Here is a 21,944-nt window from a genome sequence, read left to right as displayed (position 1 = left end):
CGTGACAGTGGTCCCATAAGGTTAGTACCACAGAGCCTGGGTGTGTAGCAGGCTATGCTATCTAGGTTTGTGTAAGCACACTCTATGAAGTTTGCACGACGAAGAAATCAACTAATCCGCGTTTCTCTGAAAGTGTTCCTGTAGCTAAGTGACACGTGACCGTACTAGAAATTTGCAAATAATGATCATTTGATCTGTTTCCTACTGACAGTGACATCCCATTTCTTTTTCCTGTCTTGATGAATTAGCGAGGACTTCCAGATGATGTTACATCATGACGGTGACAGCAGGTAGCCTCATCCCGTTCCTGATCATAAGAGGCGGGCCTTGCATGCTGCACTTTTTTAGAGTGTCAACTGCTGTTTGACACAGCCTTGATCACGTTTTTTTCTTTTAGGATAGTGAGAGATTTTTTTCCAACCTGTGCATTGTTACAAAGCAGAGTAGTTTTAAAAAAATCAAAACACTACATTTTTTGGTAATACTTTGCATAATTGGAGGTTCAACCCTCATCAGCAGTCTCTTTGGTTACCTGGGTTGGAAGGAACATGAGACAGGTTCCCATTCTGGCTGTGGATGGTTTCAGGGTGGAGGGGGTCCTCTCACTTCTCTGGGCCTTCACTGCAATTTGTTAATAGTTTATTGCAGTGCAGACTATTTTTTTTTTAGGCAAACTATTTTACAAAGTCAGCCACACCTAAGTTGATAGGGCTGAAGATCATTGAAAGTTTAGCTTGAGTACATAGAAAATTGAACTGAAAATGGCTCAAAATAAGCAGACTGTGAAACCTACATGAAGTTCATAACTAAAGTTTTAAAAATAATAACTACTTATTGATGTTTACTAGGAGTAAATTTACTATGAGTATTTACTATGTCCTGGTAATAGTGTTTTACTTACAATATAGCCTACTAATTTCTTAGACTAACTCTGTGAAGTAGATAAAATCACTATTCCCATTTTATAGATGAGGAAACTGAGGCATAGTGGGGTAGGTACTCTGTGGATTAGCTTGCCCAATGTCCATTCCAGTTTCCTTCTGGCATACCTTCCTGTATTACATAGCCTGGAACACTAAAGTCCACATTTCCCAGACTCCCTTGCAAATAAGATTCCAGATATGATTTAGCTTTCATTAGTCAGCTGCATTGGCTGGAGACTTGATTTTGAAATGGAGTTCGGCAGGGAGGGGGCAGCATGCAAGGCTATGTTTTGCAGACCATTGCAGGCAAATGAGGCTCTGGTGCCTACAGTTCTGGGAGTGGCTTCCTCATCCCCAGATCACAGTTAACACAGGAGTCCTGGACGCAGTGGCTGGGATAGCAACTTTCTGAATCTCCAAACTGAGGCAGAGAAGTCAGTTCCCCCACAGGCCAGTTCTACAGTGCCCTTCTGGAAGCATTCCCAGAGGCCAATCTATGGCTGCTTCTCCAGCCCTTCCAGCAATGTTGTAAGTACCTTGTCCCCTTATTAAATCCCCTTCTGTTTAAACCAACTAAGGTGACTTCTATTATCTGTGCTTGAACTTGGATCATTATACGCAGTGTAATCTTCCTTTGCTCCTATGCCCCCTTCAGCTAAGTAGGAGAAGCCACATGGTATAATGGACCAGACGCTGGACTTGGATCAGGTCACCTGGGTTCCAGTTCCACTCTATTGTTTATAGCTGCATACTCTGGGCAAGTTCCTTTATTCTTCTGGGTCTCCGTTTTTTAAATCTTTGACATGAGGGAATACAGTGTCACCTCTCCACTAACATTCTGTGATTATCCTCGACCCAGAAGAATATTAAACACCCAAGATGCAGATCACCTGCTCAGCAGTTCACAGTAAACCAGTTACAGACCTGAAACTAGCAAAGCTATGTCCCAAGTCTTGGTTCTTCCTTGGTTCAACCCATTTGGAAGAATGCTCTGTGATGGGCCTGACCCAGACCCCTCCCCGGAGAGGGCCTTGAACCACTGGAGCACCACATTGGAAGTGGGGAGGGGGTCCCAGCAGCAGGACTTAGCTTCATTAGGAAGCTGCTGAGCAGGCAAGCTGAGTGTTACAAAGCCTGTGGCTGCTAGAGATCAAGCCAAGCAAAAGGTCAGGAAGCTGGAAAATCAGGACAGGACCACGGAGAATTCTGAGGGCAGAGGTCAGTCACAAGTCAGGGATGGAAGCCAGGAAGTCTAGCCTGAGGCCAAGGAGTCGACAGCTCATAAAGCTGTGGTCCAAATGGGGGACAGGGACGCGGACAGGCAGTCAAGCCTCACCAGTGAGGACAGACAAAGGATTCAGAGTCCAGGCTGTTGGGTAAGATGAGGGTTCTCATCCGCCCTCCACTTGCCTGCTCAGATTCAACTAACTCAGCGCCTTACATAGTCTGGAAACTCGGCAATGCTTGTTGCATCAGATTGACTTGAATGAGTGAAGACCTTAGGGGTCATAACAGAGTAGACCTAGTCTTGGAACAGATGTTTCCAGCCCCAGTGGTAAGCAGGAAGTGTTTTTATAAGTGAGCAAATCAGCTGCATTTGGGGAGAATGGTTCTGGCTGACAGGACAAAATACTGAAGTGCAGTTGAATTCTGGCAAATTGTCTGGGTGATGGGGGAGGGTGGGAAGGGAGCTGGAAGGAGCTGCACTCTGACCACAGAAAGGTGGACTTCTGGTGTCCCCCCATCTTTCAGGGAGAATAAAGACGCATTCTAACATGAGAGTGTGTCTTAATAGTTTGCTATCTCCAAGTTGATAGTTCTTTTCAACCCCTCTAGTCCACATCAACTCCCTAAATACTGCCCCTTCTAAATTTGCTCTCAGATAGGTCCTTTCCAGCAAGGAAGCTGATAAACAAATTCATAAGATACAAATGATTAAAATAACATAATTGGTTTCCCTTCTCAGAGGTTCTTGCCTTTTAAGAGGCAAACGAACCATGATGAATTTAGAACATAGGGAAATACTGTGGAACAGGAACCAGGTTTATGAAATCTTACCCTGAAGGATACACAGTCAATCTTCATTATTTGTGCATTCTGTATTTGTGAGTTTGCTTACCCACAAAAACTCATTTGTAACTCCAAAATCAATACTTGGCAGTGATTTTGTAGTCATTTGCAGACATGTGCAGGATGGCAAAAAATTCACCCAACCCACACATCCCAGCCGAGGTTGAGCAAGGCGATGTTCTGCCTTCGTGTTTCAACCCTCATACTGTAAACGAGTGTCCTTTTCATGATCTATGTGGTTCCATGTTTTTCACACTTGTGTGCTTTTTGTTGGCAATTTCACAGTTTACAATGGCTCCCAAACATGGTGCTGAAGCGCTGTCTAGTGTTCCTAACTCAAGAAGGCTGTGACATGCCTTAAGGAGAAAATACGTGTGTTCGAAAAGCTTCCTTCGGGCATGAGTTATAGTACTGTTGGCCATGAGTCCAATGTGAACAAATCAACAATGCATACTAAATAAGGTGTCCTTAAATGGAAACATTCATGAAGCAAGGTTATGTATTGATTGACTGATAAACGTGTTGTGACCAGAGGCTCACAGGAAGCCAGCCCTGTATTTCCCCAGAAGCAAATGGTTCAGTATTTGCTAATTCATTGTTCACAGTGACTTTACAGAACATAACTACCAAGAACAAAGAGAATGGACTGCGCTTGGTCTATCTCCAAATGCTTCCTCATCCTCACACTATTGCTAGGAAATGCTTACAGGAGCCTCCTGCATGAATGTTGCAAAGAATTACAATGAAAATATTTGGAACCATTTTTCAAGATCTTTACTTCTTAACCTTTTTACAGGCATGGTCTCAAATTCTCACTGACAAGCCGTGAATGTGACGGCCCATTTAGGATTGCATGTGCTGCTCCAAAAACTGGGAAAAAAGACTGCAGTAATTCTACCTGAATTTTTTTTTTTTTTTACTGTCCTACAGTTTTGAGGGATTTTTCCCCCCAAACAGATTCCTGATGTGAATGGAAAACTCTTGAAAGGGGCTCCTAAGTGATAAATAATTTCACTAAAAAGTGTTCATGTAGAGTTTCCACATGGGATCCTGAGCAGAAAGCTGGGTCCAGGGCAGAGATGGGTGGGCAGAGGATTACAAGCGAGTCCTTCCTCGCTCTCTAGCAGAGGATCTGATTTAGTCACCAACGAAGGGAAATCTTTCTTTGGCACTTAATCTGGACTGTTTGTGAACCTTCCAAAATTATCCTGACTGCAATCGAAGCCTGATAACACTCTGGTAAGAATAAATTCAAATGACACCAGGAGACCTCTGCTAATACAGACGCCTGGTAAAAGTTTTTCTTGATGCTCACTGCCACAGCCAAAGACAAGACCACTGTGTTTGTGTTTAAGCAGTGACACCAGGTAATTCACTTCCCAAAATTGAGTATATTGTAAGGATTTGAGGCGCTCAAATGTTAGCTAAAAGTTTTGCTTTCCTGGAAGAAAAGACATTTCAAGGTGACATGGAGTCTCTTTTCTCTGTATTTCTCTTTCAGTCAAGCTGGGGTGAATTTCTTTCCTTGGCATTTAAATTTAGGGGATAAAAAGGAAGCTCTCCTCCCCATCACTCACCGCTCCTCAGGCGCTTAATTGCCACATATTCTGAACTCCACACCCCAGATGCACATTTCTCACAGAAGAGAACTCAAAGGCCTCTCCGGGCATCCTCCCCCAGCCAAGGGGCCCTCCAGCCTGGCCTCCCTCGGGGCCTCGGCAGCTCCCAGCTCCAGGCAGAGCATTTGTGTGGCTGAGTCCAAGGAGGAATTTCTAACTGGGGACTGGGGTCAGGCGCCTTCCGGTTTTCTATTCAGTGACATGCTTTCTCACACAGGGGTTGAGAGTTAGGGCCTCACAAACTCGTCCTTCGAGATGAGCTGCTAGAAATGTTTGCTTAATAAGAGTCCTTTCCTTTTCCCTTGAGACACTGAGAGTTTGAACCTCAGACCTTTCGATCCCTCGACAGAAGCTGTAAACCACAAATGTGTTACATGTTGAAAGGACACGCGAGTGACCAGCTCTTTAGTCTCTCCCTCGGCCGAGCGCTTGGGCAGGCTGCCCACACTGTGGGGAGAGCAGCGGGGAGCAGCTTCCCCCGCCACCAGGGAGCCATCAGGCCTCAGTCAGCTCAAGCTGGCCGTCCATCCTCAGCAGGCCTTTGCTCGGCCCCAGGCCGGGCCCAGACACCAAACCACTCTTGGCGTGCTGTGGATGGCCAGCTTGTTGACCTCGCCCTCTGGGAAGCCGTCGGAGAGATCTCATTTGGCCTGTGCTGTGAGACAAAAAGACTCAGCTGCTGCTCCACGGGGACATGGGGAGCTAGCACCATATGGCCAGTGGGGACCAGGAGAGCGGCCACCTTGTGCTCCACCCCAGAGCCAACGGGTGTGGACTGTAGAGAACTCATCACGGTGCAGGTTTCCTTCCTTCCTTCTTTTTTCTAATCGTTTTTGCAAATATTTTTAGCAAGTGTTAAAATGGACTACATGTGTGTCTGTGTTTAGGTTTGCTTTCTTTCGGAAAAGGGAAAAGCCTGAAGAGAGTGCAGGAGGCCACGTGGAGGTGAGGGCGAGGCCGGGGGCTCAGTGAGCGGGGGAGGGCCACCCCTGTCCTGAGCCAATGCCATGAACTCCGTGTCGCTGCATCTGAAGCCCTGACTCGGGCCTCCTCCCCACACCTCGGCCTCTGCACTGACTGCTCCCCAACATGCCTTCACCCTCCCAGCTCTCTCTCCTAGACTTCCCAGGACAAGCTGCAGGGGCTTCTGACCGTAGGTGTTCTGGATGGTGGCAGGGGATCCACAGGTGCGGCTGGCCTATAGAGGACAGAGTAGGGGTCCATGTGGCGGGGTCCTAGGTGTGATGGAGGGACCCCTTTTCTCTCCTGGGTCCTGCTCAGGTTCCTGACACCCGAAGTTCTCTTCTCACAGCTGTGTGTTTTGACTTAGAATTTGTCTTCTCTCAAAATGCAAGTGTCCTCAGGGAGAGAGAGCACTTTAAAAAGTGTGACTACAGAGACCATATTATCCAAACACCAAATCAGAATATTTTACAAAGCACTTTGCCTATCTTTCTTTTTCATTTAATGAATTTTATTTTTCTAGAAATTTTTTTCTATTATCCAAGCCAGTCTTAATTGTTGTAAAAGAATTTTTTAAATAAAACAAAGGAGTGAAAGGAAACCTACTCCTCCCCACACATCATCCCTCTCCCATCTACTTTGTAGGAAGGATAGCCTGGTTAACAGTGTGTGCTGTATTCTTCCAGGTGTTTCTCTGTGTGTGCATGTGCGTGTGCATGTATGTGTTGTTTTTAACAAAAATGCATTCCACTTTACACACTTCAGTGGTATTTGATTTTTTTTTTCACTCATTGCATTAGAAACATCTTTCTAGAAAGAGCTTTTTTCAGTCTATAAATAATACGTGAAAAATCTTCGAAAGTTAAATGTCATTTAATATACATTTAACAGATCACCTTTGTTTGTGTTATTGTCCTTGGTTTTTATTAAATAGAATAAAATCACAGGAAATCAAGGATTTTCTAGGGCAGTGCTGTCCATTAGCACTTTCTATGATGACGGAAAAGTTCTATATCTGCGCTGTCCACTATGGTGGCCACCAGCCACTTGTGGCTATTGAGCTGTTGAAATAGGATAGTGCTGAGGAAATGAACGTTTAATTTACTTAATTTTAACTAATTTAAATGCTAAATTAAATAGCTACATGTGGCTGGTGGCTACTGTATTGGACAGTGCATTTCTAGAAAATTTGGGACGAATCCATCATCTACTCCTAGAGGAGCAATAGGAGGAAACTTTGAAGCCAGACTTCCTGGATTTGAACCACAATTTCTTCTACTTCCCAGAGGTGTGACTTTGCACAAGTCACTCAACCTCTCTGAGCCTCAGTTTGCTCATCCATAAAATGAGGGTAATGACAGAAATACCCTATTGTGTTGTCATGAGGATTCAGTTCGTTAATACTTGTAAAGCAGTTGGACCAGTGCTTGAGCACATAAGTGCTCAATAAATATTAGATATATTCTTTCCTAAGAATAGGAATGGAAGGGGGAAAAAACCTGGGGAGGGGAGGAGGCTGGAGAGAGGAACTTTTGAGAGAATGAAAGGGTGCCTCATTTCCTCAGGAAAGCTGGTGGGTGGTGCTAACGAGCCACTGGAGCCGCTCAACTCTTCTCAGACCTTCCCTGGACCAAGTCTTTCAGTGACAGGGACTGAGCAGAAAGTGTCTTCTGGAAAGTGAACTCCTTCAGCCCTTTATTGAATTCTTCTTTTCCCCAGAGGAGTCCTCTCACAGTGGCCCAGCCTGAACCCTGCCTGGGGCCATGCCAGACAAAGCCCGCTCACCAGCCACTCTGCCCTGCCCCTGCGGCCTCAGCCTCCAGCCTTGGTGGCTGCCCAGGCCTCAGGGCCTGCGGTCAAGCCCTCAGCACACTGTCCCCAGTCCCCAGGGCAGACCTTGTCCCATGGCTGCTTTAAGACTAATTCCACTAAAGGGCAGGGAAGAAGAACCTAACTTTGTGGCAGAAGTGGGATCTTTCTTCCACAGGGAAAACAGTCTTCATAGTTGGAATAAATTGATGAAGTGAAGCAGGTATTTTTCTCTCAGGCTCTTTAAGAGTTCACAGATTCATTCAGATCCTTAGCCCTTCCCTCCCCCAGACACACAACCTCCCATCCAGAATGTGTGGAATGCGTTTCTCCAGTTATTGCTACCTCCTAAAACACCACAATGGCTGCAAGATTGGTTGACCTATTTGTCTCTCTAACCCCTGCCCAGTGAGTGATTCATGAATGAATGAATGGATGATAGATAATTGAGTGAGCCCCTGAAAACATATTCTAAAATAGACTTTCTCTGAACACTAACCTTCATAAATTATGAATGGGGTTTAAATAGGAGAACGCAGTATGTTATCAGCCTTGTCAGTGTGGATTATAAAGGATGCCAAGAAACATGCCCTTGTCTTAGGAAAAGGCACCACCACCAGACTGGCCCAGGACGCCTGGGGTCGAGTTCCAATTCCGCCTTCCAGCACAGAGCCTCGACTTCCTTTTTGGTCAAAATGTGAGAGAGATACAGATGACCTCCAGGTAGAAAGTTCACACAGCCTACACCAGCCAGGCTTCCCCGGGGTGAGGCGTCAGGCATTTTCCCAGCCAGGAGGCCCCTGGGCAGGCTTTTTCAAGAGTGGCAGGAGATTGCTGCTCTTGCTGCAGCTTTGAAAAGGCCAATTATCCCAGAGGCACCACAGAAAGGTCCACAGCAGTTGTCTTCCAGGGGAGCCAACCCCATCCCTCCAGACACTAGTTACGGCTCCCATCACCTCTGTGGCTTTTGAGGGGGGATTTCCATTCACAAACCCCATTCAGAGGCTTTTTGGAAGCCTTCTGTCCTGGTGCAATGAAGCAGGCTGTCCCTTTTTCCACCAAATGTCCCAAAGGGAAATGACATTCACCAAGAATTTGGACAAACTTTTTTGGGAGAAGAAACAGTGTGAAAATTGCACAGATCCTTGTTCCTTAAAGCATTTGAGAAGAAAACTGCAGGAAGTGGGAGATTGGGACATAAAGGACATCATTTGCCTGCCTTATTATCTCATTTTTCAGTGGAGCTGACAGGACAGCTGCCTGTTATTACAGGGCACACCAGGAAATGTTTAGCTGCCAAACAGAAAAGAACGAGTGAGGGATTAGCAGCCCTGTTCATGCCACACAAATAGAATTCTTGCACCTGGTCGTCACGCAGTTAGATTTATCATCTTCGTAGGGTATGTTACTTAAATCCCATTTACAAAGACACAAAAACAACCCAAAAAGGTGCCTTAATGTCACTGTAATTATGGTAAGTATTAGTAACCATTTTGCAGGTTTTAGTCTAGATTAAATTAATTGGTGGTGGTTTCCGTTTAATCACACTAATCTTTTATTTGGTTTCTGTAATGTTGTAAATTCACTATTTCATGTTGCAAATCGAAAGTGTACTTAAAAAGGAAAGATCGATAACAGTTTAATCCCCCAGAAGGCTGCTATCATTAATGATGCTGTGTGACCATAACAATCTCTTTGCAAGGTAGCAGATCACCTACAGAAGTGATATTTCAAAGAAAGTCAGTAATTTCCTTTCTCAGTTTCATCTTCTAACGTCCAGGGGTGGAGAGGTGGCGGTATGGGAGCCAGCTCCTTGAGTCAATAGTGTAGCACAGATCCTGAGCCCAGAGCCAGAAGACTGCTGACAGACAGCAGGAGGCCTAAATGGTGTCCTTGTTCCCACCAAGAGTGAATTCACTTCACTCCTGCCAAGCCCCAGGGAGGAATCGAGCAGGAGGAAAAAGTGAGTCTTAGATCCTGTGAAAACTATCCTTTAGCATGAACCTTTGACTTAATAAAACAGCGAACTCCTCATGGAGACTTGTTGCTTAAAGCATTAGGGTAGTAACTTGAGATTGTCAACCCTTCATTCCTCTTTTGGGATCTCCTAGGACCTCTCTGTGCCAACCCTTGATATAAAGAAGAAAGAGACCAAGTTGGACCCTGTAGGAGCTCCTCACAGTCTGAGAGCACCAACTCTGTCTGGAGGCCTCAGGAATGTTTCTTTCCAAGGGGGTATTAGTTCTCCAGGGGGGCAGGAGTCAGAGGCATTCCAGACACAGGGAACCAAAAGGTACACAAAAGACATGAGAGGGGACCTGCAAGAAGTCGGATAGAACTAGAACTCTGGGTGGCTACAGAGGAGGGAAGGGAGAGGAGTCTGGAGCCAGAGGATATAGGGCCTTGAATGCCCTTCTAAGGGGCATGGTCTTTGTCCTCCACACAATGGAGGAGTAACATAGCACTGGTGATGTTTGTGAAATTTACTCCTACAACATGAATTTGAAGAGGCTGAAGAGAGAAAAACGTAGGAGACGCAGGATAGTCTAAGGAGGAGATGCTGAGGCTGCACAGTAGTGAGCATGGAGAAGAAACAGGTTCCGGAGAGCCTTAGGGCATAGCTTTGACAAGACACCTATTGGATATAGAAAAGAGGGCTGGATTGCCTCCTTGGGCACCTGTGTGAAGAGCAGTACCATTAATAAGATGGGGAATTTAACAGAAGAATGGATTAGGGATTGAGGAAAGAGTTGATTTGCACCCTTGGAGTACGCCAAGTTCAAGGTACTACGGGATGTCCACGAGGAGATGTCTGTCAGTAGAGAGTATGAGCATTCAGGCACCAGTGACCTGGTGCTCAAAGGGAGCTCAGGAAGGACAGATTTGAGACTTATCCTTAGAGCTAATCTGTACTCATCTGAATAGAGATAGAGGCTGAATCCACTGGATTCAATAAAATCACTCAAGTAAGATGCGTTGTGAGACTAAATACAGACTAGAAACCAGGGTAAAAGAACACCTCTTGGTTCTTTTCTGAATGTTTGTGTCCTCCAAAATTCCTATGTTGAAGTCCTAACCCCTCAGTGTGATGGTATTTAGAGGTGGGGTGTTTGGGGAGTCATTAGGTCATGAGGGTGAAGATCTCATGAGTAGGATTAGTGTCCTTATAAAAGAGACCCCATGTGAGGTCTCGTCCTCTTCCAATCTGTGAGGACACAGTGAGAAGATAGCCATCTATGAACCAGGAAGCAGGCTCTCACCAGACCCCGAATCTGCCAATGCCTTGATCTTGTATTTCCCAGCCTCCAGAACTCTGAGAAATAAATGCTTGTTATTGAAGCAAACCAGTGTATGGTATTTTTCTTATAGCAGCCCAGATGGGCTGAGACATTACTCTTTAAATGCAGACGTAGAAAGAAGAGATAGGAGGCCGGCCCCGTGGCTGACTGGTTAAGTTAGAGCGCTCTGCTTTGGCAGCCCAGGGTTTTGCCGGTTCAGATCCTGGGTGTGCAGACATGGCACTGCTCATTAGGCCATGCTGAGGCGGCATCCCACATACCACGAATAGAAGGACCCACAACTAAAAATACACAACTATGTACTCGGGGGCTTTGGGGAGAAAAAGGGGAAAAAAATAAAATCTTTAAAAAAAAAGGGGCCAGCCTGGTGGTGTAAGGGTTAAGTTCATGTGCTCTGCTTCAGTGGCCATGGGTTCACAGGTGCAGATCCTGGGCATGGACCTAGCACCACTTATCAAGCCATGCTGTGACAGGCATTCCAGATATAAAGTAGAGGAAGATGGGCACAGATTTTAGCTCAGGGCCAATCTTCCTCAGCAAAAAGAGGAGGATTGGTGGCAGATGTTAGCTCAGGGCTAATCATTCTCAAAAAAGATGAGACAGCAGAGGAGAGCAGTAGTCCAGAAGCCAGGGGAGAAGAGAGTTTTCATGAAAAAGGATGTTAGCAATAATTTCACCTGCTGGACAGGCCAAGTCTTCATAGCAGTTGACAATGAGGAGGTCACTGATCAACCTAGCAAGAGTTTTCCCTTTTTGAGGGGTAGAGGTGGGGCTCTGGTAGAGAAAAGTCAGGGCCTTGAGTAGAAGTGCAAAGTTGTACCGAGACGAGGAGAGGAGAGAGCTGGAGGGCGTGAAGAGTATAAATACAGACTTTTTAAAGGACTCATAGGAAGGAAACCCAAAAGGAGATACAAGTTTAAGGGAGGATTTTTGTTTTTAAGATGGAGAAAACCTGAACCTGCGTGAGCTGCAGGCAGGAAACCAGAGGAGAGAGAACGGAAAGAGGAGATGAATCAGAAGCAGAGGTGAAGCTGTTGGCCTTGTGCTCCTGGAACAAATGACTTTTCTCTTTGGTAAGATGTGGTAGGACTGGGAAGAGGGCAGCTGAAGTACTTGGTTTATTGACCCAGTTGCATTTGCCTTTGCTTAAGCTCCTCTCTCCACTGGAAGGGCTCCCCTTTGTCCCTCTGCCCCCATCGCGTCCAAACCAGAATCTGCACCCTTCAAGGTGCCCTCAAGTGCCCCTGATTCTTCCGTCTGTGAGCGAGCTTTCCCTTAGCAGAATCCTGGCATTTCATTAGCTCTGTTCTCAGGGACCAACATGTTCTGCCTTGTGCCATTGTTATCTGAAGTCACGACGTGTCCCCGCTATTAGATATTTAGTTCTGTGGGGGGAAGATCATACCCTGAATCATTTTGTGCCTTCCACATCCACCCACAAACCCAGAACAGTGTGTTGCACACATTAGGCATTCAATAATATTCTTTAAAAGAACGACTGCATAACCTGAAACTAATTTTAATCTCCCTCTGGCTTCAATTACTTCTGATTCACTTCCTGCCGTCATCAATTTCTATTCTCTAAAAATATAAAATGGTTTTCGTTTTAGCTTGTATAAAACGTATTGGAAAGATAAATCTGCTGTGATCAAAGTCAGATATAAAAATATTTGAATGATCTTTGCCATCCAGGGCAAGTTATGTAACCTCTTAGAGTATGTTTTCTAGATCAGTAAAGTGGGAATAATAATAATACCTACTTTTTAGGGTTGTTTCAATCATTAAATGAAATAATGTGTATACAGTGCTTAGCCCAATGCCTTGCATATAGTAAATGCTTAATAAATAATAGATATTATTATTATTATTAACCAACTAGGTAATCTCTGAGACCTATTCCAGTTAAGTTCTATGATTCTTTCTCCACTAGTCAGGTAATTAAGAGTAGAACTTACCTATAAAATATGCACTTATTCGATAATACACTAAGCTCATGAAGTTAGGGTTAATTTTACACTTAAAATTTAAAGTAGAAAAAAAGTCAGAACTTGAAGCAAACTGAGAAAACACCTCTTCGATATTCCTTTCTATAAACCTTTCTAATGTAATAAATGGCTGTTGGGGCTCATTCATTTGCTCACTGCACAGACAGCTGAGCACTTAGAATGTGCCAGTTGCTCTGGAAGGAGCTGCAGAGGAAGACAGGATGAATGAAACACAAGCTTTACTCTGGGGTACTCTGGGGTGGGGAAATAAGCAAGTACAGTATACACAAATTACAGTTCGCTGTGATACCAGAAGACACTGAAGGAGAAACTAGGCAAGGCTTCAGGAAGAAGGGGGTGGACGGGACAGCAGCACTAACAAAGAATTCTGCACCAGGCACGCCGATTTAGAAGCAAAAGCCTTAAGAGCTTGCCCTTCACCACACCGGAGTGAGAAAAAACACGCTGTTCTTAGGCTACCTTCTCTCCTTAGCGCAAACTCTTCACAAAGGTGGGGAAAGGGACAGACTTGTCAACATCAAGCACTCGATGGGGCTGCCACTGACCACTTTCAAGATGACTTCCATTATCCAGCCAGCTGGACTTATCAAGTCCTGAGGGGCAGAGCGATTTCTATAGGAAAGTTTGGTGGTGAATCTTTTTTTCTTCTTTTTGAAAGTCCTCAGAAGAGCCAACAGAATCAAAGCCTAAAAGAGAAGTAGTTTGGGGGCAGTGCATGGAAGCCCAAGTCTTCCTTAAAGACAGACATCTAGCAGGCTCCCTGACATTACTATCAGCAGGGAGGCGGCCTCGTGCCCCAGGGAAAATACACTCCTCAGAAAGCCCAGCAAAAATCACGGGTTTCTGAATGTGAAGCCGAGGGGACTTTAGACAAATGCTTGGTCGTGGCAGGGATTGCACGAGAACCGCCCTAGAGGCCACTTGTGTAGTCTGTTGGCCTGTCATCTACAGATGGTGTCCAGAAGTATGTCACCAGCGAACCTGAGGGTCAAGCCTTAAGTCTTAGTGCAAGAGCAGTGTCCCACTCTTACCAAAAAACATGTCCTTGGCTTTAAAAATGTCTAAACTGACCAGATACTGGCAACAATTTGAATTATTTGTGTCAACACGAGTTTTTGACGTCCTTAACAGAAGCTTTAGAGGACAATGAAAACTATTTGCAGATACCTTGGATTTTTTAATTAGTACAAAATTCATTAGAGGAAAAAATTTTAACTACTAATGCTAAAACCTAGCTTTCCTTAAACCTAAAGTTCATTGTAGAAACCTTATTATTCTATATAAATCAAGTAAATTCTAACTCTCAGTTTCAAGGGGATTAAAGCTCTGTCGACTAAAAGCTGCAGGAACTAAATTCTCCTGAACAGTCTCATTTACATATGCAATTAACTGAATTCCGTTAAAAATTTTAAGCTGCACTATATACTTAATATATTGGATCTTTTCCAGCACTTCAAATGCTGCTTTTTTCTTTTTTTAAAGATTGGCCCTGAGCTAACATCTGTGGTCAATCTTCCTTTTTTTCTTTTCCTTCTCCACAAAGCCCCCCAGAACATGGTTGTATATTCTAGCTGTGAGGGCCTCTGGCTTTGCTATGTGGGGCGCCGCCTCAGCGTGGCCTGATGAGCGGTGCCATGTCTGCACCCAGGATCCAAACCAGCGAAACCCTGGGCCGCTGAAGCGGAGTGCACAAACTTAACCACTTGGCCACGGGGCTGGCCCCCAGAAAGGGTTTAGAAACTCAGTCAAAAGAAATTTTTTTTTTTTAAAGATTTTATTTTTTCCTTATTCTCCCCAAAGCCCCTCTGGTACATAGCTGTATATTCTTCGTTGTGGGTCCTTCTAGTTGTGGTATGTATTATGCTGCCTCAGCGTGGTTTGATGAGCAGTGCCATGTCCGTGCCCAGGATGCGAACCAACGAAACACTGGGCTGCCTGCAGCAGAGTGCGCGAACTTAACCACTCGGCCACAGGGCCAGTCCCATCAGTCAAAAAATTTTTAAAGGCCTCTCTATGAGTTTCAACTAAAGATGACAAATTATACTCTAAATTGGGGTTGCATTTCTCTAACAGGTCAAATGCTCCCTTACAAATATTTGAAATACCAAACACTACACATCATTCTCAAGATTACAAAAATCTCTTCCTAAATTTACAGAAACATGCTAATCCTATGGATTTGATTTACTTCACCGCCTCTCTACTTAACTCTTTTTTGTTCAGTTTTTTTTTTTTTTGGCTGAGGAAGATTCACCCTGAGCTAACATCTGTGCCAATCTTCCTCTATTTTGTATGTGGGTTGCCGGCACAGCATGGCTTAATGAGCAGTGTGTAGGTCCGCACCTAGGCCGCCAAAGCAGTGTGCATGAATTTAACCACTAGTCCACAGGGCCTAAATCTTAACAGTGTTGAAAATTCCATTAAGAAAACAGGTATGCCATCCCAAAGGAGTGGAGGTCCCCACTTGAGGGAACCAGCATTCATGTGGGCAGGAGGGTTTGGGCCGAGGTATGAGTTTATTCTCCCCTTGATGATGACAACACAGTGTGCTCTTTTTACAGTTACCATAGCAAAAACAACTCCAAGTCCAGCCCCCCTAGAGACTGTTGTTTTCTCCCAGTTTCAAGATACATCATTACTTGTCTATGTACATCCAGATCCTGCCCATCTTCTTACTACTTAACTAGGTAGAATTATTCATTTATGCCTGATTCTATTCTGAATTTTTTCTTATTCTTCCAGTCTGGTCAGGCCATGACTCATAACGATCTAAGTGCCATCCTACAAAATTTTGCATATCTCCCTTTCCTTTGTCTGGCTCTGCTTATCGCTTGATCAAAGTGATGGCCCCCAACCAAACTGTTCCCCTTCAAATGACCCACCTCAGCTCACAGGAAGAGGGAAAGCTGACATGTGCTCTCTTCCTTTTCCCATTAGGTCCAACTCAGATACAAGGAGTTTTGTTTGTTCCTGAAGGGCTCCACTCAAGTTCAAATGCAGCAGACCAAGTGAGGTAGAGAAAGTGGCTCTCTTTCATAACACTGCCTGTCAAACTCTACAGTGCACATGACTCACCTAGGATTTCATTCAAGTGCAGGTTCTGATGCAGCAGGCCTGGGCTGAGGCCCAAGATTCTTCATTTCTAACAACCTCAGGTGATGCTGATGCTGCTGATCCTCAGACTGCACATTGCATAGAAAGAGTTTGACAGTTGATCATATTTGAGCTCTGTGGTCAATCTGGCCCCCAATTTCTATACATTATGCACAGCAAACATCTAGTTTTCCCTCGCTAAAGTCTTTCAGTCTCTTTTATTACTCATGGGTCCTCAGCTCATTCTCTGTCTCTCTCTACTCTCTCTCTCTCTCTCTCACATACACACATGCACACACCCCATTGTCTTTTTTTCTGCCCCTTTTAAACCTGCCAGTGAGAATCTAATTCTTTAGTCACTCTAAAACTACTCTCTATGTGGAGTTGGAAAGATGGCTATAGAGAGAGAGAATACAAATTTCACCTATGTATTAATAATAATAGTTACCATTTATTGTGTGTTAGTTACATGCCAGTCACAAGAGCTATTTGTCTCATATAGTATAATCCTATGAAAAAAGGTATCATTATTTACATTTTAAAGGAAGAGGAAACTGAGGCTCAGAAAGGTTAAGTATCTTGCTCTAGGTCAAAGAATACATGACAGAGCATGGCAGCTGGTCAGACATTCTCCAAAGCTCATCCCACCAGGCTGGACTTGTGACTAACTTTGACAGAGAGAATGTGGCAGAAGTGACTTCCAAGCTTAGAGCTCGGAGGGCTTGCAGCTTCTGCTCTAGCCTTTTTAGAACACTGCCGCCTTGTGAACAAAATCAGGCTCATCTCCTGGAGGATGAGACTTCATGGAGTGGCCCAGTTAACCCAGTTGTTCCAGCCAAACGAGACATATGAGGCCAGAGAGGCTATCTGGGACCTGCCACCTCCCAGCTGACCTGCCAGCTGACTGTGGACATATGAGTGAGCCCAGCCAACACCACGTGGGGCAGAGATGAGCCATCCCAAATGAGCCCTGCCTAAAGTGCCAACTCAAAGACTCATGAGTGAATAAATAGCTGTTGTTTTAAGCCACTAAAACATGGGATGGTCTCTTATGCAACAATAGACAGCTGAGCCAAGATTTGAACGCCAAGGATGTCTGACTCTGAACCTCTTCCGGGCCCAAAGCTGTGACCCATCAAACCCTAATTCGATGCTCCATAACTGGTTTTGGTCCTGCTTGCTCCTCTCCTAGTTCCAGCTCTAGGCCTTCTGATTTTCCTTTGCCCCCTCCCGCCACTCCCCTTGGACTGTCTGCCTTACATTCTTTCTCTTTGGGTCCCAGCTCCCCTTCAAGACTGCCCTTTCTGCTCTTCTTTGAGCTATCTTCCCGGTAATCTTGGTGTGGGGTTCAAGTTCTGGTCCTCCCTTGACTCTCTAGGCCAGTGTTTCTTACATTTTAGTGTGCTTAAAAATCTTCAGAGGATTTTGTCAAAATGCAGATTCTGGTCCTGGTGGTCTGGAATGGGACCTGAGATTCTGCATTTCTAATAAGCCCCTAGATGATGCTGAGGCTGCTTGCCCAGGATCACATTTTGAGTAGCAAGGTTATTCTGTGAAGCAACTATCCCCCTGCTCCCTTGTTCATATCAACAATGATCATAACTGATGGGGGTCGTAGCCGGACTCTTCAGCCGAACAGGGAGCCTCAGCTGTGCACTGATCAATGATCTTCATGCCTGCACAGAGAGGAATCTGAGGTCATGTGCTGCTATGAACTCATCATGCTTAACCCAGGGAACAACGTAACAGAGAGGAAAGGATAAATGATAAAGATTCCATTTTTGAGGCATGCATTCAGTAATACAATAAGTATTTACCAAACACTTATGCCAAGCACTATGTGGTAGTATCTATGTGGGGAACCTCAGGACACCCTCTTTTGGGGGCCTGGATCCCCTAAGCAAATACCATTTTATAAGGAAACTTTCTTTCTCAAGTCACCAGACAGTCCACCGAATTAGATGAAGCCTGCGGACTTTAAATATAATGCTGGTTGATGCAAATTTGACTGTAATACAGCAATTTGGGCTTAGGAGCCAATGTTGTGTTTGAAATGTCAGAGAGTGGTTAGCATTTACCTGCCTATATGTGGAAGAATGACACTTCTTAAAAAATGTGTGCCTGGGCAGACCACCCCTGTCTTAATAAGAGCAGGGAGGCACAAAGGTAACCTCGTGAATAAGGCCAGATACTTGTCTTATTTGATCTGAGCCCCAGCAGTCTTTGCTTAGGGAATACAGGCCCCCAAAAGAGGATGCCCCAGGGCTCCCTAGACAGATACTACCACATACTGCTTGGCATAGTTACTTGGAAAAAGTTTGTTGTATTATTGAATGAATGCGTTGAAAACTATCTTTTATCCCTTTTTCTCTTTTACCTTCTGAGGCCTCCTACAACAAGTGCTGTCTCTGCCCTAAGTAGATGAAGGAACTAGTTTCCCTGGGGACCAGTCAGATGCAAGAACAACCCCACCCTCTTCTGACATCAACGTCATGCCCTGGCCTGGAATGGTGAAGCACTATAATTCTTACTTCTCTCTCCAGTCAGGGATCCACCTCCTTTCTTTCCCCCTGTGCCTCAAGAAGAGCAGAGTGAGATTACATCTTGCTTTATTTTACCCATTCCTGGGTTTGCAGTGCAAAGGCCTACCTCTGGAACTGTAAACTTAACCTTTAGTTAGCCTAACACAGGTAGGCAATGAAGAAGCAATGGTGTGAGACAGACACAGTCCCTCCCTTCTCGATGACCTAGTGAGAGATGCAGAAAAGTACCTGGGAACTAAAGATAAACACACCGCAATGGGGAACATACCGTGTTACCATAGTAGTGCTTAGGAAGGACACCCACCCTAGTCTTGGGGATGGAGGGGGTGGTTGGGACAGGAAAGGCTTGCTTAGGAAGTTGTCACCTAAAGTGGGTATTAAAGAATGAGTAGCATCAATCTAAGCAAAAAGGAAGGGAAGGGTGGTAAGAACATCCTGAAAGAGAAAAGCCATTGTCTAAAAGAAGCTTGAGCAAATTGTTGAATCAAACTCAAATCCAAGTGGCAATGCAATACGATACGTGGATAGAAGCTCAGTAGCTTGGTTTCGGCTGAAGATGGATTTGAGGAAGTCCCTGGGGCCTTTTTAGTTTAAACTAGGTATACCTTGGGCCGGGCCGGTGGCGCAGTGGTTAAGTTCGCACGTTCCGCTTCTTGGCGGCCCGAGGTTCACCAGTTCGGATCCTGGGCGGATATGGCACCGCTTGGCACACCATGCTGTGGTAGGTGTCCCACATATAAAGTAGAGGAAGATGGGCATGGATGTTAGCTCAGGGCCAGGATTCCTCAGCAAAAAGAGGAGGACTGGCAGTAGTTAGCTCAGGGCTAATCTTCCTCAAAAAAAAAATTAAAAAATAAAAAAAAATAAACTAGGTATACCTTATCATTGTTTATAGAAAAGAAATAGAATGCAAAACATGCTGTTTCTTAGTATTTGGAGCATGCTCCATTCTTTACAACTGAGCTCACTTCCAGAAAGTGAAGGCCACACTGGAAAGCTTCCCTGGGGAATACGTGACAGTGGACAAAGCTGGGCTGGTGTTTACCTTCGCTTCAGCTGCAAAGAAATGATTTGCTAAGACAATGACTAGAGCAACTGAAAGCAGGGCATGGACTCAATCTACTTCAAGGACATATTTTATTCAGCATTTTGTAACTACACTATATGCAAATGATGTTATGCATTAAATTAAAAATCAGCCTCACCTAGTCATCAGAGCAAGCAGTGGCTTAACATCTACTGGGAAACATTCAGCCATTATAAAAATAAATTTGAATTCAATTATACAATGCAGCGTTTCCTAAGTATTTCTATTAAAACTTTGTATGAATTCAGCCTACCTCCTTCTAACTCATCTGACCTGTGAGTTTCACCAAATTTGATGGATGCTGAATTGCCCGTAATGACTTATATTCTTCTTACCCTTGCATATGGAAGGTTTCTAATTTTTCTGATATTATCAGTTTAAGCCAGACTATAACAGTCAATCAAAATAAGCTCATTTATTAATACAAAACTTAGGCCCAGCCTCTTTACCTAATTGTCTTATGGAGAATTTATTAGTAGAACAATTTTTTTTAAATGTTCAGCAAAAGGTATCAAGAAATCATAAAATGTTGAGCTTGACAGTAGCTCAGACATTTTTTAAACTTGAAGCCCTCTTTTTACACTGAAATAATTAATATCTAGAGAAATGAACTCATCTCCTGTAAATTCACAATTCTTAGTCAAAATATCAGTATTGGTTCCCCTTGTCTCATCTGCAACTCTGAAATTTCAAAGGCTCTTAAAAACAAAAGTTGTTTGTTTTTTAAGTTTAGTGCCAAAACTTATTTAATAGCAAAACCTGGCCTAGGCCTACATGAGGCTATGTATCTCTCTTAATATGAATATTCATACATGAATACATTCATGCATACATTCATTCATGAATATTCATATATTTCACTGAAGAAACACAAATGCATTTGATTATGGAAAGTTTTCCAAGCTTTCGATGGAGTGCAAATGCAGCATAGATCCTTTCTACAATCTGAAGAATTCTGGATTATAAAACATATCTGGTCTCAAAGATTTTGGATAAGGTATTATGTATTCCTAACAATAGGTATTAATTATTGAGCATTTGCTTTGCACCAGATACTGTCCTAAGATTTTAGATGCATTTTCACAATCTTAATCTGACACATTCCACTCTGACCTCACCTCCTATCTTTCCAGTTCACTCTTTCTAGTACGCCAGTTCCTCCAGTCCTTCCAACCCGTGGGGCTCTCCAATCCACTGGTCCTTCCCTGCATTTTACTTGAGGATCTGTCTTCTCCCCTCGCCCGGCTTAAACTCTTTGGTCAATTATCATGCCGTCACTACTCATTTCATCACTCCTGAAATCCCTTACCACTCTTGCTTTGTCACACTTACTTAGCAAAACCACAACCCTGGCAAAACCCAACTCTTTGCCTGTACCGGAATGATTGAACATATCTGATGAAAAACTCAACTGTGCTGACCGGCCTCATTTTGAGCTCATGATCATTAACCCTTCAGTGGGCCCTTAATGCTGCCTGACATTTATAGCATGTTCCTCCAGACCATTCACTCTCCTATTCTCCTAGAGAACAAGTTCATACTTTCTTCTCCCCCCTCACTCTCAGCTGATTACTCTGCTTCCTACTTCTCTAAGAAATTTGAGAGAACCAGAAGAAAACTTCCACAGACTCCCACAACCACATCTACCCCCCTACCAGCAACTGCACCCACATCCTCCGCCTTCCTGCCTGTTACCATACAAGAACTCGCTGTGTGTCCTCTGAGAGCTAATCCCTCGCACATACTCAAGCACATCCCTCCAGTAACTTTTTCTCCTCTTTCCTGCACCATCAATATGCACTCAACTGGATCATTCACGCAACTGGATCATCAGCACACAAACCTGCAATTATTTCTCCCATAGCCACCCCCCCTTCCTCCTACCATGACCAGTGATCTTTGAGAATATTGGTCAATTTTAATTAAAAAATTTTTTCATATAAAATAAAATATTGGTCAGACAGGCTCACCATAGCACTCCAGGTTCTGAGAATAGCCTCAAGGTCCTATGCAACTGAATCTGCAGTTACTTCTTCCCTCCACGCCACACTAGCTTCTTTGCTCTTTGCTCTCAAACATGCCTGGCACCCTCCTGCCCTCTGCCCTTTGTACTGGCTGTTCCCTTCACCTATCCACATGGCTTACTCCCTTGCCAACTTCAAATCTTTGCTCAAGCATCACCTTCTTGATGGGGCCTACCCTGTCTACCCTTGTCTACCCTGTATAAAATTGCAACCACTCCCACCCTCCCACATCCCCCAACTCTGTCTTTGGAACTCTTACCTGTACTATTATTTTCTTAGCACACAGAACTTCTAACATACCATGTATTTATGTTATTATGTTTATGGTTTTGTTTTGGTTATGATCCCATCTCCCTATCCTTGCTAGACTACAAGTGTCACAAAGACAAAATCTTTATTCTGTTCACTGATGCATCCCAAACACCAAGAACAACTCCTGGCACGCAGTAGGCATTCAGTACATGCTCATTGAATGCAATATTTTACTTAAACTTTACAATAACTTTAT

General features: G+C 44.2%; 1 long non-coding RNA gene across 2 annotated transcripts in view; it reads right to left on the bottom strand.

Annotated features, from left to right (window-relative positions):
- Positions 1–21,474, bottom strand: part of LOC123283769 (uncharacterized) — a 69,131-nt gene extending 47,657 nt beyond the window's left edge. For both annotated transcript variants that reach the window (XR_011502233.1, XR_011502232.1), the window contains exons 1-2: positions 21,383–21,474; positions 15,765–15,871 (exon numbers count right to left, since the gene is read on the bottom strand). This is a non-coding gene — a long non-coding RNA (uncharacterized lncRNA). The remainder of the gene's footprint in view (positions 1–15,764; positions 15,872–21,382) is intronic.
- Positions 21,475–21,944: the final 470 nt, after the last annotated feature.

This window comes from Equus asinus, chromosome 3 (assembly GCF_041296235.1).
Source record: "Equus asinus isolate D_3611 breed Donkey chromosome 3, EquAss-T2T_v2, whole genome shotgun sequence".
Classification (NCBI taxonomy): domain Eukaryota; kingdom Metazoa; phylum Chordata; class Mammalia; order Perissodactyla; family Equidae; genus Equus; species Equus asinus.
The sequence above is the reverse complement of the archived record's forward strand: the minus strand, read 5'-3'. Positions and strand labels throughout refer to the sequence as shown.